The 18044-nt window shown below is 43.4% G+C and overlaps 1 protein-coding gene across 2 annotated transcripts in view; it reads right to left on the reverse strand.

The window, feature by feature from the left end:
- Window positions 1-18044, reverse strand: part of CACNB1 (calcium voltage-gated channel auxiliary subunit beta 1) — a 478106-nt gene that overhangs the window by 38908 nt on the left and 421154 nt on the right. The gene's annotated exons all lie outside the window — the stretch shown is intronic.

An 18044-nucleotide genomic window follows, 5' to 3' on the forward strand; every position in this document is an offset into this window, starting at 1 on the left:
TCATTTTTTTAATTCCCCCTCAATACTCTATCCATGCCTGAACCCTAAAGATTCCATTATCCCCACTCATTCCTGAACTCTACAAATCCCATTCACCAGTAAAAAAGACAATCCTGAACCCTAAAAAAACATAAAACCTCATACCGAAACACTCACCAAAAACCTAAAATGACCCACTTAACCCTGAACTGTTGTACTCCTAAGCCCCCCAACCCACCCCCCAAAAAAATATATATATACAAACACACATACACAAATAGAAAGCACACACTACAAAAATCAAATATCCCGCAATCAAGGCGGCTTTGCCAAAATGCATCGGGTTCGCCGATGCCTCACTTAATGAATTTAATTTATTGAGATATATCTTCATATAAAGCAGTGGGGTGTGCTCCAGTGTAAGACCACACAGCAATCCAAACAATGCTTCTAATTATAGAGGTAGGCACACACTCCAAAGAATTCTTAAGCAAATTCAGTTTATATCAATACATTATATTCATTTAGGGGCTTATTATGATGGGGGGCGGACATCAGTCCACCCGCCATCATCACGGTAATGGGACCAACCGCCAGACGTGCAGCGGCCCCACCGGCCCAATTAGGATGCGCCCGACATAGTGGCGGGCGCATACTGGCCTTTTACCTTTGTGGACAGCGCTGCTGGCATGCACAGCATCTCCCTGCACCACATGGCAGGCACTAGACTGCCACTTGGTACGGGGAACTGCCCCCCCACACCCCCAAGGGACCCGCAACGGACTCCTAAGCCAATCCCCGCCCGCCTTTACATGGCGGCATTGCCCCCATGGTAAGCCCCATCAATCACCCACATCATAATATGGCTGGCGGTGTCTGCTAGGCACTGCCACCATATTACTGGCCCAGCTCCGCCCGGCCGGCAATCATAAATATTGCCAACTGGTGGAAAAGCGGCGGACGGATTTTCGTCCACCGTGATACCGACCACCATCATAATATGGCGGGGGTATTTCTTGTTATAATGGCGTAACGATCAAGCCGGCGGTGCCGATTGCTACGCTATCGTAATGAGCCCCCAAAGTAGGCATCAGCTAACCCGGTATATATGTATATCTTACCCAGTGACAGTCACCACTGGTTAGTTATAGTTACGTCAGCGTTAATAACTTTGGCCCCGCTTGATGAATCTTCATGAAACTTTCAAAAAAATTGCTCTTTTCTGCCTAGTGTACGCATGAAACATTTTGGGGTGATACGTAAAGCAGAGGGGGAGAAAAAGACGGGGTCCTAAAACACACAATCCTCTTGCATTTTCCATAGCACTAATGCAAAAACTGCTGAATGGAATTAACCAAATTTGGCAGCAAGCTAGATCTAGGGCCAGAGATTGTGCGATTTGGTGTAAATCCGTTCAGTATTTTTTGAGAAATTATAGTTTAAAAATATTGATATATCTGGACGGTTGGCCCTGAGAGAGGCTTGCTAGGGTCTTGCGGGGCGCCAATTTAAAAATGGAGCGTTCTGATAGGTGCAGTCCTTCCTTCCCTTTACTTTAAGTAGTGGCCCTAGGGCATGGGGTCCCGAGGGCCTAATAAGGCTTGGGAAGGGGACAACACCTCCCCTTTAATTGAAAAAAGATCCTGGGAGATGGGGTCCCAGGGCCTCATAAGGCTTGAGGAGAGGGGTCACGCAACCCGCCTCCTTCCTAAATAAAAAAAATGCCCTGTGTGAGTGGGGTCCTCAAGGTCTAATAAGGCTCAGGGAGGGGGCTACATGGCCCTCTCCCCTTTAAAATGAATAAGGATGTGGGGGAATGAGTCCCCAGGCCCATAATAGGTTCGGAGGGAGGGGGCACGCAGCCCCATACCTTTAATTTAAAAAAAAGGCTGTCATATCCCTAGGTCTTGGCCCTGTGGCCAACCCCATGCCACGCATTGCCAAAAGCGGTGTACAGTGTGGGGTTGGCGGCCTTGGGGGGCGGGAGGTTGGACTCAGGCCGTGCAGTGTGTGTGGCTGGCTGCATTTGGGGGGGTTGGCCGCCGGGCCTGGCTGCACACCAGGCTCTGCGCCCAACACTCCCATACATGACTGAGGGAGCTGCACAGTTTGAGGTTGGCTGCCTTTATGGGGGTCTGCTGCATGCGGGGTTTGGCCACAGAGCCTGGCTTCATGCCAGGCTCTGCAGCCAACCCCCGCAGTGGGTGGCCTTCAGCGGGGGCTTGGGTTTATGTATGGTGGTTAAATATTACTTTACTTTTTTTTAAAAACCTAGAAATTCACAAAAAAACTACATTTTAAAGCAACGTTGTAGTTAGTTGAAATATTCAGCAACAATGTAACATTTTAAACTCTAAAAACGACTGAAATTCTCCAGCTATAGTTATTTCAAGTAACTATAACTCGTGCCCTCACCATACACTGCTGAGTACACTATATATTACATCACTCATGGCATGTTCTATGACATCATTGACAATTTCACTGAAGCATTTTCAGTGAAATTATTGATGAGAAAAGTGCATGGCGGGGACATGAGTTATTGTTATCTTAGGGCACGAGTTATAGTTTCTTGAGATAACTATAACTGATGAATTTCAGTGGTTTTTAGAGTTTAAAACGTTACGTTGTTACTGAACACCTCACCTAACAATAATGTTACTTCAACTTTTGGTTTTTACCAGCCCACCATCTAAAGTTGGGCTTGGAAGTGTGCATATTATTTTTCTTCGAAGAAGTGTTTTGAGTCACGAATTACAGTGACTCCTCCTCTTGCTTGCAGTAGGCATGATCATCGACTCCTTTGTTAGATTGAAAGGATAGTGTATCCCATGAAGATGACCACATAATAATGTGATGAATAATGTATATAAATACAAGAAGCACAAGTCACCCGGGAGGAGGATGGGCGAATGGAAATCAACAGCATTACAGACAGCAAACAGATGCTTACAGGGCAAGTAACATTCACCATTTGTGGCTGTAGATAAACCTGCTTAGCATAGACTAAAAAGCAGTTCACCATGTAAGCAGCAACTAACGTGTGCCAGGTGAATTTGTTTGAAATAATGTACATAGTGCTGCTGACCAACATTTGCTTGTTGTTGTGCCATAACATCTACAAAGAAGTGTTTTGTAAATGTATGTGGTGTATTCCATGTAGCTGCTTAACATATGTCAACTACTGGAATATTCCATAAAAATGCCATAGATGCCCTTTATTTACTTGTAGAGTGGGCTTTTGGTGGGATAGGAGGAAGTCTTTTAGGTTTAGCATAGCAGGCTTGTATACATTTTACTATCCAACGTGCAATAACTGATTTGGAAATTGCTTTACATTTATGTGGTTTGGAGTATGCCACAAATAGTTGTTGATTTTTCCGGAAGGATTGTGTTCTATCTCTAAAGGACATTAGTGCTCTTTTTTTTATTTATTTTTTATTTTTTGAAAACCTTTGAGTAAATGGATGCATACAAATACGGGCCTACAACCCGGGGGCCGGCCACGGAACAAAACTGGAAAGCACCATTATCAATTAAAGGCACAGAGTGGTTAGGCGATTTTACCTAACGCTGCAAGTCCATGATACTAACTAAATGGAACCACTCGACATAGGATCAAAGGAGGTTAATTTTTATATATTGAAAGAGTAAAGGATCGGTTGCATAAATAGCGACCTGGTGTACGTGGCGGGGAACAAAACCAACTACATCATAATAGTAAATCCCCAGATCAGTAATCAGAAAGGTCCAAAGCATGCAAACCATAAGTTCACTTACAGTTCCTCATTGGTAATGTCCACTCGCAACCTCATGTACCCAGAGTCAAACTGAACAGCGTTCCCATAATAGTAAAAACCATCAGGGAGACAGATAAAGTTGCAATCATTATCATCGTTACTGTACCCGCCCCACGGCGGTAAGGGCGATCAATAATGCAAATATCAAACGTGCTTAGGGGCGGGGCAACTAATTCAGGATAAACAGAGCTGTGGGTATCATATTATATATAATACCTAATCCTCCCCCCCAGTAACTCACCCCGCGGGAATACGCACAGTCGTGGAGACTCAAGAAAAGGACACAAAAGAGCCATAGAAATAAGTAACTATCTAATAGACCCTAATCCACCCACCCCACCCTGCACCCCTGCAGAAGGCTACGGCCTACCCCCCCGGGCAGCGTGCCTGTCGCCCTAATTATGAACCCGATAATATAGAATGAGATGATAGAGGGAAAAAGAAAGAGAAAGAGGAAAAAGAAAGCCTGAGGAGAGGAACCATGTAGCAGGAAGCGCGGCCCCCGCCCCGCCCACATAAACCAAGAGCGTGGCCCAAAATGAAACTGGCAAGTTTTCGGATATCTATAAATATGAAGGAATCGACAAATTATCACAATTTGGGGCAGTCCATATCTCCGTGCACCGAATAGTAGTCCTCCGAAGTAAGAACCGGGCTCATCCTAGTCCTTCCTTGGCTAACGCCACGATGTATGTCGATGCAGTGGGCATAAAACAAGGCGATGAGAAAAGGCCGTGGAAAAGTCGCTGGACGATCAATGGAAGCAACCCATGGGACCTCCTCTGCCGATGGCAATGCAGGAGCTGTTTACGGTAGTCGTGTATACCAGTGTCAATGATCACCAGCGGTTCCACCCGCTTACGTATCGAAACATCGCTAACCCCACCAGGAAGCGGGGAACACTCAACGACCACCTCGGGCCCATCCGTGTCCCCAAGGGACGACCCGGGAGCAATGGCGGCCATCACATCGTCTTGTACACAAGAATCCTGGGCCAAGGTCAGTTGCCAATTCTTCAGCGCTTGCAGGACGTCGCCAATCGTGGGTTCGCGCTCACCAGTGCAGGTCCCAGCGGAACACAAAGGCAAGGAATCGGCATCCCGGGGCATTCCACAGGACATGGCATCAGCCGCTATTTTGCGACTATTGCGCCGTCTCTTCGAAACCAACTCCAGGGGTGGGCTCACCTGCAGGGCCCACGCAGTATCCCCCTCAAGCGCACAAACAGCACCCACGGTGCTGAAATGATGACCACCAAAAGAGGGGGACCCGCCGGCGTCACTGCTCCGCTGGAATCACTCTCCGCCACCGAGCGTTGGAGTCCGGAATGGCCGGACGGCAGCAAAGGGGGGAGCCACCAACACGGCGTCCCCCACACACAACTTGCCGCACACCACCTCTGGAACACCGGACGGTAGTCCCAGGCGCGTTCATTTGCCTCCGGGCTCTTCGCACATCGGCATCTTCCGGCAGGCCCCAATCCTCCACCCGAGGCCGGCGCCAACACCGTCTCGCCGGCAACTCGCTGAAGGCGAGGCCCCTGTCTCCACCCCGAAGAGGCCACACTTTCCGGGAGGACGCAGCTGAGGACCCACTGAGCGCCGGATCCACCAGGATGGATGGTAAGTGACTGCAGAACTTCGCATATAAATTGTTATCCTTTTTGGGCAGGATGAGTGACAGGATAGTCGAGTTTGGGCAGGGAAGCCGGCGGAGCCGAGCTACCGTGCGGCCATCACAATGTCGAGCTTGGCTCCTCCCCATTAGTGCTCTTTTAATATCTAATGTGTGTAATGCTCTTTCTACCACCGAATCTGGTTGAGGAAAAAATACAGGCAATTCTACGGATTGGTGGATTGGTTCATGTAAAATTACATTACTTCCATAGGTAGAAATTGAGGATTAGTTCTTAAAACTACTTAGTCTTTGTATACTTGGAAAAATGGTTCCTCTAAAGTTACAGCTTGAATTTCTCCTACTCTTCTGAGTGAAGTAATTGCAATTAGAAAAACAAGTTTCCATGATAAAATTTGTAGTGGACATTTGTGTAATGGTTCAAATGTTAGCCCATTAACCGTGTTAGCACAATATTAAGATTGCACACTGGTGTAGTTTGAACTTCAGGTGGAATAACTATTTTAAGGCCTTGTAGAAAAGCTTTAATTACAGGAATTCTGTATATATAGGTATGTTCTCTATTTTGAATGCATGCCGCTAAGGCTGTAAGATGCATTTTTATAGAGGTAAAGGCTAACCCTGCAGCTTGTAAATAAAGTAGATAACATAGAATGTTTGAGGTCATGCTTTTAGTGGATCAATATTTTTTTAGTGAAAATAATTAACAACGATATTTTCACTTTGCATATCATGCCCGTGTTGTGGGCCTTTTTGCTTCTTTTGAGATATCCATGCGTTATTTTGGTAGGTGTAGGTATCCAAATTCTAAGACCTCAGGAGCCAAAATGTAAGATTGAGTGTCTTACCGCTCCTTGGTTCTGAGTGAGGAGGTCATTTCTGTGGGGTAGTAATTGATGTGGGACTAATGATACCTCTAGTAATGTTGTGGAGCATGATTGCCTGGCCCATGTAGGAGCAACTATGATGAGTGTTAGGGATGCCTGCTTCAGCTTGTGAATTACAAATGTAAGCAGGGGGAGAGTTGGAAAAGCGTAAGCAAATATCCCTGACCAATTGATCCATAGGGCATTGCTTTTGGACATTGGAACCTAAAGGCGACGTTTTGGCATTTTGCGTTCTGAGGAGTTGAAAATAGGTCTATGTCTGGTTGTCCCCATTGTTGGAAGAATGGGAGTAGGACTTGTATACTGGGTTTCTACTTATGGACTTGTTGCTGAGGAGATTCCCCAAGTTGTTGTCTTTCTCCTGGAATGTATTGTTCGGACAATTGAATGTTGTGTTGTAGATCAAACTTCTTGATTTTCTGTGCTAGGAGAGACAACTGTGGAGGTCTGCCCCCACCTGTTTATAAATAATACATGGTACCTATATTGTCTGTTTTGAATAATACTACTTTGCCTGTAAGGTGAGGAAGGAATGCTTTTATCGCTAAAAAAACCCAGCTATCAGCTCTAGGTGATTGATATTTAGAAGGGACTGACTGTGCGTCCAGAGCCCATGTACAGTCATTTCCTGCGAATGCACTCCCCATCCAGTCATTGATGCAGCCGTGTTATGGTTGTTTGTAGAACTGGGACTATAAACAACCATCCCTGTAACAGACTTTTGGAGTTCCACCTTTGCAGAAAGTGGCAAACTTAAAGGCTAATCAACAATAGATCCTCCAATTGACACTCTGCTTGAGACCAGTGTTGCATTAAGCATTGCTGTAGAGGGCGCATATTGAGTTTGGCACATCTTACTATGGCTATGCATGTTGTCATGTTCACTAGGAGAAGCAGAACTGTTCTCATTGATATTTGATTTTAAGGCTGAAACTGTGGTACCACGGTTTTGAAAGTTTGTATCCTGGCTGCCAATGGCTAAGCTACTCCTATTTGACAATTTAGGATGGCTCCTAAGTATGGCTGAACTTGGAGACGATACAGGTGTAATTTGGTTGGTGTAGTAAATCTATTGTTATTTGTGTGTGTTGCAAACATATGTGCTATGTGTTGCTTTTGATAAGCCAGTCATCTAGATATGGAAAACCATGTATGTTTTGTCTTCGCAAGTGAGCTGCTACCACTCACAGACTTTTGGTAAACACCCTGGTGGCTGTGGTGACCTTGAACTGAAGCACTTTAAATTGAATCTGTTGTCTGTTGAAGGCAAACCTGAGATTTTGCCTGTTTACTGTGTGAACTGGAATGTGAAAATATGCATCCTTTAGGTCTAATGCAGTCATGAAGTCTCCCTGCTGGAGAAGTGGTATGCCATCCTTAAGAGTCCCCTTATGAAAGAGTTCTGAAAGGATATACCTTTTTAGATGTCTGAAGTCTAGGATGGGTCTTAGATCTCCATCCTTTTTGGGTCTGCAGCTGATGTGCCTCCATTTCTGTTTCCAGTTCCTCCGAACTGAAAATGTCGAGCATTTCGTCGCTGCTGTGTTGATAGATTTGCAGTCTTCTGGCTTTATGATCTCGTAGAGTTTTTTTACCCGAATGATTTGCAGGCCTCACAGGTTTGTTCCTGATAATCTGGAGATAGGCAGGAATTACACACCTTGTGTAAGTCTGTATGCGGAAATTTAGAATGGCAGGAAGGACAAAATCTAAAAGGTGTCCCGTTCCATCAAACGTATAAGAGAATTTCTGCCCCGAACGGTGTAATGGAATTGAGTCCACCGGACGAATCCATTATTTTATTTTTTTTAGATCAATTTTTATTGCAGGATTACCATGGCATTCTCTTACAGCTTGAGCATACTTTTTATAGTGTAATCTACATTCGTATTTCTCTTGTTAATGACTGCATTGTTTCCCACTGTGCACCAATAAGCATGTAACAAAGGCATATCTGAAAGACGCTACATATCCCTGTTATGTGTTTACAACAAACAACATTATATCTTGTCAATAAGTATGTATAACTATCTAAATAAAAGAGAAATAAAGTCAAAACAAGATTGGGCAGCAGTTAACTTAGCAGTTTTTAGTATACCTTTTGGTATCCTGGGTAGATGTGGTTTAACAGTTTGTTCCTTGACAACATATTATCTTGTACATCAGGTATGGGATATATTATGTGACGAATGGTGTTTCGGGGCTACAATCATCGCACAACTCTCCTATGGAAACCTAATATGTTAGGGAATCCCTCTGTAGGTAAACAGCGCACACCCCTCCGCTCTCTTTGAATAATTAGCCCCTCGGACAGGATGAAATATGATATATAATGGAGGTTGGGATGTCTGGGGTATCTTCATTGTCTCCGGGCCGCAGTGTCGGGTACCTGACTGCGAGGGGGAACCTGCCCCCCTCATCAACCTGACTTTAGGGTTGTAAGCTGGTCAACAATAGCCCCCATGTCTCCAAATCTCGTTCGGCGTTCTCATCTGTGCGCACTATCCGCAACCGCCTCTCTTCTGCTACCCCCTATTCAAGCATATCTGTCATCCACTTGTACATTGTGGGTAGTGCAATCTCCATCCCATGTATCGCAATATAACATTTGGCAAGTACCAATCCTAAATTTGCAAACCTATGCAGCATTTTGTTATTCGTCTTTGGGGTCGGCATGACCCCTAGTAGGCAGTGCTTAACAGTACTCTCAACGTGGAGACCAGTCGCCTCTCTAAGTGTCTTCAATACCCCCTGGGGGCAGTCCCATGTCATATGTAGGGGGGCAGCCCGTTCCATGCCGCAGCGAGGGCATTCTGCAGAGTGTGCTGTAGTAATACGTGCCAGCCTGAGAGTAGTCATATAAGTGAAGTGCAGATAGCGGAATTGTATGAGTTTGTAATTAACCTTACTGGCCACGTCGCACCTCTGTGAACGCTCTCTTCCACTCATCTGTGAGTGGCATTGGCAAATCTGTCAACCATCTATCCCGGACGTGCGAGACATCTACTTCCCAGTCAGCTTTGAGCGCTCAATATAGAACTGAGATCAAGCCCTTATGTGTACCTGGATCTAGAATTGCCATCAATGTGTGAGATTCCATTGGTTACTGTGGGAATACAATCCATATCTCCTGTGCGGTATGAGAGATTGATGTAAACTAAAGAAAATTCCCGTCTGGGAGACTGATACATTCCGGTGTCTCCCCAAATGCAGTGATGCATCCTCCCTAAAAACATTTTGCCAAGTCCATAACATTTTGGATATGGCAATAGCCACACAACCATTGTAAAGGAAGCGCACAAGCATAAGGTGCTCTACACAGTACCAATGTAACTGCCCTTTCCCAGGCTTTCGCGCAAATTCAATGTTAAAATAGTTTTTTGTCTAAGTTCAGATTGAATCTAGATCAAAAACAATAACAATGGTTTTGGAAAAGGACCTTATTGACGGTGTACACTGGACCAGAGGAGCACATGACTGAACTTAATGGCGGAAAAAAACAATCTAACAGTGGAGTCGATGACCATGCGCACTGCAAGCAATAGGAGGAGTTACTGTAACTCGAAAGACTTCTTCGAAGAAAAACAACTTTCACACTTCCGAGTCCAACAGTAGATGGAGGACCTATCCTAAGCATGTGAATTTACAGCCACACATGCCATCAAAATAATAATAATAAAAAATAATAATAAAAAAATATATATAAATACATATATGTGTATATGTATATGCAAGTATGTATGTGTGTGTATATATATATATATATATATATATATATATATAATATATATATATATATATATATAAATTATACACTTGCTGTTATTTATGAATTCAATTCCTGCATTTTTCTTCAACTTATTTTTTTTAAATTCAATAATTTAATTTATTAAGTTTATGTTAAGCTTAAAATGTTCATTTAAATACTATATAAATATAAAAATGTAAATGAAACTTAACTTAATCATTTACATAAATTCATTACATTTAAAAATGTAAACTACTTTAACAATTTAAATGCACATAACCATAACAACATGTGTGTGTATACATATTATAATTGTAAATGTATTTATATAGTGCTTACGGCCCCCAACGAGACGTTGAAGCACTTTTTAATGGCAAGTGGAACTCTACTACAGACCCTAAAATTATTAATTAGTAGGTTAGTACAATTATTTTTATTTAAATTTTCCTTGTACATTAGTCGTGTTAGGATTCTGCTTTCATTTATTATGTGTTTAGTAGAGTTTGGGGAAAGGATAAAATAATAGGAGTGGATTTGAAAAGGGGAAGTTGTAAGTTATTTTTGTGAGCAGTGGTCATGTGAGCTTGTTAGTTGGGAGGCATGGCTAAAAAGGAGAGGTGAAAGATTAAGAAGGATGTTTGGGAGTTCATAGTAGTTAGAAGGTTTGGGATAGGTCACGTGGAGTATGGATGGAAAGGAAGGATTTTTTTTCCCAATAGCAAAATGTTAATAATTTATATATCCATAAATACACATGATGCTTGGCAAAGTTGTATTTGCTGGATTAAACCCCTAGATATAAATACCTATAAGTACTTTGAAAGGCAATATCTACAAGGTCTGCTGTCTACATGTATCAAGTGGTAAATTTTTTATGTTATCAAATAACTGTAACTAACATATATGTACATAAATATACATATAACACTTATTGTATTATTAGTAGCAGGCATAAACCTCTATATATGCACGTACATAGAAGCAGCAATATTGACATGGTCATATGTACACATGCATCCTGTGGTGTAATATACAATTTCCCCTCATATAAATGTGTATGCTTCTAACCCCTGAGGCATAGTTCAAAGTACAATGACATGTACTTGTATAACAACAGCTCTTTTCCATACCAGTGTGCTATGTCTGAATATAATGTTGTGGTAAATTCTTGAGTTGTGAATTTAGGTGTCATGTAGGGAAGAGCCAGATTTTGACTTTTGACTAATCTTCTGAAGTGGAGATGGTTGTCCGTGGATCTTATGTTTCCGGATCGGGAAATCCATAGTTTGGCTACTTGAATAGAGAAAGGTTTTTTGTATGTAGGAGTTATGAGGTGGGGAGCCATTCCTGAACATGGGTTCCTTTCTTGTATGTATTTGTTGATTTTCTTCCTGGTGAAGAGTGGTCCTTTGCCATCTGTCGCTTTGTGTGTGACACAAAGTAGCTTGAAGGGGGATCTTCAGGCAACTGGTAACCAGTGTGCCACCCTCAATGCAGGAGAAATGTGTGCTTGTGACTTAACATATAGTAGGAGTCTAGCAGCAGCGTTCTGAATTCTTTGTAGTCTTTCTATAGTTGACAAAGTTGAGCCATGATACAGACCATTGCATAGTCCAGTTTTGATAGGACAAGAGAGATGATAGCTTGAGCCTTGTGTGGGAGCCAAAAGGTGTGGTAGGATTTGGTGCAGTGTTTTAATTATGAGAACGTTTGATTTGGCTACCTAATCCACTTGTAAAGTTGATAGTACGATGTTTCTGAAGATTGGAGGGGACACGGGTCAGAGGGGTAGCTGGCTGGTTTGCTTGAAATGACAAGGTCCAGAAATTTCAGTTGGTGATAGTTCTTTGAAGGAGCATAGTTGCTTTGTTAGCCATTAGCTGGAGGGTATTGTTGGGAGTAGGTTGAGGATGTTGTTTTCTTGCTGTTTAAGTAGATATACAACATATTTGTTTTAGATGTGTAATGGTCAGCGAGTTTATCACATAAATATTCACAACTGGGATTGGTAGCTTTTGTGCATTTTGGTTTACAGAATTTGAGGAGTACTTTATAGAATTCTTTATTGGCACACTTTGCATTGTGAATTCAGTTTGATTAGTATAATTGTTTCGATTGTTGACTTGTATAACCCTTCTGAGGCTGTGTAGGGCTATGTTATCTTCAGGGCTATTTGTTTAGAGGTAGTTGCTTTGAAGCCTAGCATTTTCATTGTTTGATCTTTTTTAATTGTCTTCATCCAAAGTGTGTGTTTTCTTTTGTTATGCTTACTAAAGGAATTAGGAGATCAGACGCTGTCTGTGGCTATCCATAGAAGGTTTGTACATAATTGATGGTGACTAAATCTTTGTTAGAGATAAGCAGAGTTTCTAGTTCTTCCAAATTCAGCTTGTTCCATTGTCGGCATGTGGTTGAATGTAAGATGGTTTAGTTGTGGTGAGTTTTGGAGTCTTGTGTTGGAAGGAAACAGGGAAGTGGTCTGTCCACGAGACAGGAGTAAGTGTTAGAAATGTGACATGGCTTGGGTTGACAAAAATTATATCTAATGTGTGTCCAGCGATGGGTGGGGTTAGAAACATATTGCTGTAGGTTGTATGTGTATAAGTCAGTTAGGATGGTTCTGGGGTGTGGTATATTGGGTTTGTCAAACTATACGTTGAGGTCACCCAGGATGCAAAGGGTTGAGTATATGGTAAGAAGGTTAGAGATTGTGTCTAGCAATGTGTCTGGGAATGTGGCATTAGTTTGTGGTAGTCTGTAGAGAAGTAGAAAGCAGCATGAAAATGTTGGTCTGGTGTTGCATCTGATAAGGATGGTCTCACAACCTTGTAAAGAAAGATCCTCAGCTTTGGTGAGGTTTGTTATTTCTTTAAATATGATATCTAAGCCGCCTCCTCTTTTGCAAATGCAATTGTTTTTCCTGGTGTAACAGCTTTGTGCAATACTGGTGCAATTGTTCCCCCAGGTTTGATTCTGTTATAAAACGTAGATCTGGCTGTGTGTCTATCAGTATGTTGAATATGTAGTACTTGTTTTTTTAGATGAAACTAGCATTTATCAGTAGGCAGTGTAGCAAATCAATTTTGGAGGATGAGAGAATTTGTGTTGCAAGAGGGTGAGTATTGCCCATTGAAGTTGTGGGTGGTGTGGTATTGTTGGTGGTGTTAACTGTTGGGAGGGAGAGGGAGTGCTGTTGATGGTGTTCATTATCTTTTTCCAAAAGGCTTAGAAAACATATTTTTGGGTCTTGTTGTGTGGGTGGTGGAGAGTGTGTTTGAAATGGCAGGGTTGGGCTGTGGAGCTATATTTAAATTGTGGGCTTGTTTTGGGCTAGATAAGGAGATTTGCAGTTATGAAGAGTGTTGTTGAGTTGTTTTCTTATGGGTATGTTAAAGGTGGAGTGTCATGTAGTATGGCTCTGGGCTGAACAAGGGATGATGGATGTGTTATAGGGTATTGTGTGTTGGGCAACTGCTGTATTTGCTACTTAGTGAGGGTGAGTTTAAGAAGGTTTCAAATGTGGGCTATTTTTGTTTGTGTTTGGCGAAGAGCTGATGTGTGCTGGGATGAGTGCAAGGTGTTGGGTGAGTGAGAGTATATGGTGGTAAATTTTGTATATGTAATTTGTTTTTGAGGGGCAGAAATGTCTGGTATTTTGTTAGTGATTTGAGGTATTGTTTGAGTGTGAAGGATTGATGAGTTGTGAATGTTGAACAAAATGGGGGGTTGTGCGTGAGTATAGTCTCTGTGCAGTGTGAGAGTATGAGAATATATGTTTTGAATGATATTTGTAGGCTGAGCAGGGAGATAATATTGTCCTATTTGAGGAGGGGGTATTGATAGTGTGTTGTCATTCACTGCGTGTAAGTAGAAGGGGATTGTTGTGTTGTTAATTGGTCCACAGATGATTGAAGGAGGGTTAAGAGTTTTGCATGTGCTATGTTAGGAGGAGAAGTGAGAGGGTAGTAAAAGTTATTAATGTCAGAAGAGTGGGAGTTTGTGATTATATGTGTGAGGTTTGCGATCTATTGGTAAGTACATTAAACGTGTATTTGGTTGGGTTGTAGTGCAGAGTAGTCGACTGTCTGGAAGTTTGTGGGTGTAGGACTATAAGGGTATGCAGGAGTGTGTTCTAATACTGGGTAGGTTTTGATGGAGAGTGTGTTTATACACACACACACAAACATTTGCTCAAAAAAGGAAAGCCATGCACAGTGTTGTCATCAACCCGGCACCCGGAGCCCTTGAACTTTGGTGAGCTGAACTGACTATGCCCCTACAACACCGTACATCTCAACTTACCTCTGCTGTCGTTGGTCTCCTTCCTAAGTTTACAATATTAAGGAATGTACCCTAATACTATAGGGGCATATCAGCTAATGCAGATATGACCACACCTGGGATATCGTGCACCTTACCTTAGGGCCGGTAAGGCATGCTAGAAGGGTGCCTTGCCTATACCCTCTTCAAAAAAGTGCTTTGACGCCTTGTATGGGGTAGTAAGCACTATATAAATGCAATTACAATACAATCAATGTTGTCATGTCAGATGTCATAAGTGATGTTATCAATGATATCATAAAAGAAAACATGTTACTTACCTGAAACTTTAGTTCTCCAGTATTGGAAGCTTTCTTAGATTCCCATGCCTGAATCATTCCCCATCGTCGAGACGGGAGTTTACGGTATATAAAAAAGCAATGCTTAGTTGGATGGCAAACTGAAAAGAGCCCTAGGGCCATTTCCCTTTTGCAACCCATAACCTTCGTTATGCAAAAGAGACCAAATTTGTTCCTGAACCAATCAGAACTTCTAACCCTCTACAACACTCCTGAGAGAACCTTTAGGCCCTCAGATTTTCCAGCACTTGTGCCGTTGACATCTTTTGTGCTAAATCCAAGGTGAGCCTCTCAGGGGAGGAGGGTGGGTTGCATGTGAATCCATGAAAGCTTCCAATACTGGAGAACTACAGTTAAAGGTAAGTAACTTGATTTCTTACTCCAGTATTGGAGCTTTCATAGATTCACATGTCTGAATCAGAATGGCGAGCAGTAAATCATAGCACATTTTTTGTCGCCTAAGACCTGGAACCAGGCAACGTATGTTCTGCATTCTGTCCATCAACTGTTGTTTTTGCATTTGTCACCCCGAGTGTGACGGGTATGCTCAGACGTGAGTCCTGTGCTCTCCACACCACTGGAGTCAAGCTATCCTGGCTGATGACGGCTGATAGCCAGAAACCGGTCTTAGGATGCTTGATTCCGGTCCAGGGAAGACATGGCTTGGCAGTTCGGGCTGGACTGTTCCCATGAGGTACAGGGTCAAGGCTGATTTGCATTTGGCCATGTCTGAACTGGGGTGGTGTGGAGTGCAAAAAAATGATGGATTTAAGCCCAGATCTCTGTACTGGGGTGAATGTATGACATTGTTCTGAATTATGTCCATCAAATGTTGTTTTTGCATTTGCCAGGCAATGTATGTACATTGAAAAAAGCACTTTATATATACTGCAAACCGAAGATACTGCCTGTGGGAAGGATGAATGGGGTTGTGAAAATATGCATCCTGTAAGTCTAAGGTGGTCATATGATCACATGGGTTTAAGAGTAGCAGAATGTCTTGGAGGGACACCATCCGGAAAGATTGCTTCTTGAGATAAGTATTTAGAGATCTCAGGTCCAGAATAGGACCCCATTGGAGAACATTCTTTCGGACTAGGAAAAACAGGAATAAAACCCCCTTCCTCTTTGGGAGATCGGCACCCGTTCTATTGCTCCCTTTCACAGCATTGCCCGAATCTCTTGATGCATCTGATGTAGATGCTTGGCCTTTGTTGGAGGAGTACAAGGGGGAAACTGAAGGAACTCTAGAGTATGCCCGAATTGTATTATATTGAGGACCCACCGGTCCGTCGTTATTTTTTGCCAATGATGAAGATGGGAAGCAATTCTTCCATCCAGGGGAACTTGTGGAGGGGAAGGAAGACATGTAGCCGGATCCTAAAGGTTGTCCTTGCCTTCTGGAATTGTCCTTTCCTTGACGACCCCCTCTTCCTCTAGGGGCAGATTTTGTATAGCCCCCTGCCTGTCTTTGACCATATTTCTGACGGTATGGCTCAGAAGTTGTGGAATAATAGGGGTATCTGCCCTGTTGGTATCCTCCTCTATATGAGGATTGGCCTCTACCTCGGGCCCCCCGAAAGGACACCTTGCAGTACTGTAGTGTTCCTAGGGCCTTCGCGGTGTCTGTATCCTTCTTGATACTTTGACACGCCTCATCCACATGTTTTCCAAATAAATATTCCCAATCGAAGGGAAGATCCAGAATCTTATTTTGGACCTCTGGTCTAAATGCTATAGCTCTCAACCATCCCTGACGGCGTAGTCCAGCCACTCCTCCAAGTGATCTGAAGGCCGTGGTCGCGATATCCGTTGCGCAATCAATGACTTCAGCCGAAGCCCTTACTCCCTCTTGAAGGATATTTTTTTACCTCTTACCTATTATCCTCCGGGATGAGGTCTATGTAAGGTGTCAGGTCACACCACAGCTACCTTTCGTATCTGCCTAGAATGGCTAGGGCATTAGCAGCTTTAACTAGAAGAGCAGACATAGACGAAAATCTTTTTCCTGCATTATCCAAACGCCTACCCTCTCAGTCAGGAGGCGCTGTAATAGGAGCTGAGGGATTTTTTGATTTCTGCTGTGCCGCTTGGGCTATAACCGAATCCGGCTTGGGATGGCCCACTAAACAAGCTGGAGCGTCTAAAGGCGCTTTATATTTCTTCTACATTCTGGCAAGCACAGGTGTGACTGCCGCTGGTGTCTGCATGACTTTCAAGCCTTCTTCCCACACATTGCTAACAATCGGAATTGCCCGAACTGATTTCGGTATCGTTCCTTAAAATCATACAAGAAACACTTTGTTTGTGTCGTTGACATCGGAAGCTCAAACCTCTTTGCAGCTCTCGCCATCAAATGATGGAACCTGCCGATGTCCCTTAGCGGAGAATCAATAGGTACTGGTGAGGGAGATGAAGGCGATGGAATAAGATAATCATCGCATTCTTCGTTAGGGTCTGTTATCTCTCCCTCCTCTTGGTCACCATTGGTGGTTACAGGATCCTGTTGATGCACTGGTTGAGGTGGTCTGAGTAGTAGGGATGGAGCATGGGTGCGGAGCAGGTATTTCCTGAGAGGCTGGAGTTGGTGGAAACCTCTTTCTATAGTCCGCCAGCATAAACTGCAGATCCATCATTAAGGAAGATGGCATGCCAACCATCTCTTCCTGGTAGCCCTGGCGATAATGGTGCTGTGGAGGATATTGATACTCTCCATATCCCTCCTCAAAGTCATCCTCTTGGCACTTAACATGTAATTGCGAGGGGCTACTGGCGTAGCCAAAGAGTCCTTCATCTTCTGAATCATGCTCTTCTAGCAGGTGTGATGGCACAAGGAGTAATTTTGCTTGGGGCTCTGGCGTAATCCTCCTCTTCCTGGTAATTTCCAGCTTTTCTGGTGTTTTTTCCCTCGTTGACGAGCCAGTCGACGAGATCATCGTCGAGATCGCAGACGACACCATCGTCACCGATGCAGCCGTCAACACCAATCGTACTGCTGTATCCGCCATCGACGAGATAGTACTGTCGTCGTTGTTGGCGTTGAGGATCCGATCCCGTCGTCGACACTGTTGTCGTTGCTGTAGAAGTCGTTGTCGACGCCGTTGTCGATGTTACTGGAGTCGAAACCATCAGCGAAGATGATGCCATTGACGGAGAACCAACTGTCACAGGAAATGAAGGCTTCTTAGAAACTAACTTTACCTCGATCTTCGTCATCGACGATGAAGATTTTTTCAACGACGATGCAGGTTTTTTAGATTGTACCTCAGGAGGCATAGATGACGGCTTCCTGAAGGGTTGTTTGACCTGAGGGGGTGATTTTGACAGCTCAGAACTCGTCTTTTTTTTTCCCTGAAGCATGTCCCTTATTCTCCTT

Source organism: Lissotriton vulgaris, chromosome 5, assembly GCF_964263255.1.
Source record: "Lissotriton vulgaris chromosome 5, aLisVul1.2, whole genome shotgun sequence".
Lineage (NCBI taxonomy): Eukaryota > Metazoa > Chordata > Amphibia > Caudata > Salamandridae > Lissotriton > Lissotriton vulgaris.